At 43.6% G+C, this 1,775-nt stretch overlaps 1 non-coding gene across 1 annotated transcript; it reads right to left on the reverse strand.

Annotated features, from left to right (window-relative positions):
• Positions 1 to 621: 621 nt before the first annotated feature.
• Positions 622 to 761, reverse strand: LOC116082905. The gene has a single exon (XR_004115521.1). It is a non-coding gene; the product is annotated as a small nucleolar RNA SNORA48 (small nucleolar RNA).
• Positions 762 to 1,775: the final 1,014 nt, after the last annotated feature.

Raw genomic sequence — 1,775 nt, forward strand, 5'->3', positions numbered from 1 at the left:
TGATTGGGTTACCTCACTCAGGATGATATTCTCCAGATCCATCCATTTCCCCAAGTATTTCATAAATTCATTGATTTTTGTTTGTTTGTTTGATTTTTGTTTGTTTTTTGAGACACAGTTTCTCTGTATAGCCCTGGCTGTCCTGGAATTCACTTTGTAGACCAGGCTGGCCTCAAACTCAGAAATCTGCCTGCTTCTGCCTCCCATATGCTGGGATTAAAGGTGTGTGCCATCACTGCCTGGCAAATTCATTGTTTTTAATAACTGAGTAGTACTCTATTGTGTAGATGTACCACGTTTTCTGTACCCATTCCTCTGTTGAGGGACATCTGGGTTCTTTCCAGCTTCTGGCTATTATAAATAAGGCTGCTATGAACATAGTGGCTGCTCCACTTTTCTTCCTCTCCCATCTGACCACCACATTCCCCGCACATTGTGGTGGCTCTAGCTGCAGGCTTGTCAGTGCAGCATGGCATGTCAGCAAGAAGATTCCTATGGCCCTCCTGTGCCACATACTGGAAAGCAGGTGTGTGTGTGAATGGCATGACAGTCCACGGGTTTCTGTCTATCTTCTTCTTTCTGCTCTGTGCTGCCTGGGTTTGAAACAATTTGATTTGATTTCTATGAGTCCTAGGCATAAAACAGCTTTGGCCACAAAACTGGACATCAGGCTAGGATGAGCAAAGGACTGCCATCTGCTCAGCCCTGACTGATATAAGAGCAACATCAGTAAGGTGTCTCTTTGCCCATTGCCAGAAAGTGAAGACAAACATTTAAAGGCACAAGAGTACATGTAGTGGAAAGCATTCTTTTTTCTTCATGTTCTGAGCTACACATGTACCCATTATTACCATGCATTTTTTTGTCAAATTTTCTATGTGATGATGTAATTTAACAATCTGTCCAGTTTCCATGGACTTATTTGTGATATTTCTTTCAGAGTTTTTGTAATTTCTCTAGGATGTGGATCATCTGTGGATATACGTGTGTAGTTTTTTCCCCCTCTCTCCAAGCCTCAGCATAGAGAGGGATTCTGCAAGAAGGGGTCTCTGGGAGTGGCAAAAAGAACAATGTCAACTCATGGGTCCAAGCTTTTGCTAAGACTGGAGACTCTCTCTCTCTCTCTTTCTGTCTGTCTGTCTGTCTGTCTGTCTGTCTGTCTGTCTGTCTGCCTGTCTGCCTGTCTGTCTGTCTCTCCTCTCTGTCTCCCCCTCTCTCTGTCTTTCTCTGTCTCTCTGTCTCTCTGTCTCTCTCTCTCTCGCCCTGTCTCTGTCTTTCTCTGTCTCTCTCTGTCTCTGTCTCTCTCTCTCTTTCTCTCTCTTCTCTCTCTCCCCCTCTCTCTGTCTCTCTCTGTCTCTGTCTCTCTGTCTCTCTCTGTCTCTGTCTCTGTCTCTCTCTATCTCTCTGTGTGCGTGTGGGCTTGTGCTCTGCTCTGCTCTAGACAGCCTTTTCTTTCTATTCTAAAACCTCTCTGGTTGAGATAGTTCTCTCTGATAGTAAACATTCTGAAAGCTATCTGGATAGTTCATGGGTTTTCTGACCAAAGTCAAAAAAGCTGCTATAATAAAATTATCAGATCTTCCAACAAAGTCAGGAATCCTAGTAAGAAAAAATTCCTGCAGAGCTGTTTCTGCTCTCCAGAGATCTCCAGACCACTCAGCTCTAAGTAGAGAAAATTCTAAAGAGGTTGTCAACCTGTGGGCCATGACCCCTTTTGGGGCTGTTGCATATCAGATATTGACTTTATGATTCATATCCATAAGAAAGTTACAGTT

This window comes from Mastomys coucha, unplaced genomic scaffold, assembly GCF_008632895.1.
Source record: "Mastomys coucha isolate ucsf_1 unplaced genomic scaffold, UCSF_Mcou_1 pScaffold7, whole genome shotgun sequence".
NCBI lineage: Eukaryota > Metazoa > Chordata > Mammalia > Rodentia > Muridae > Mastomys > Mastomys coucha.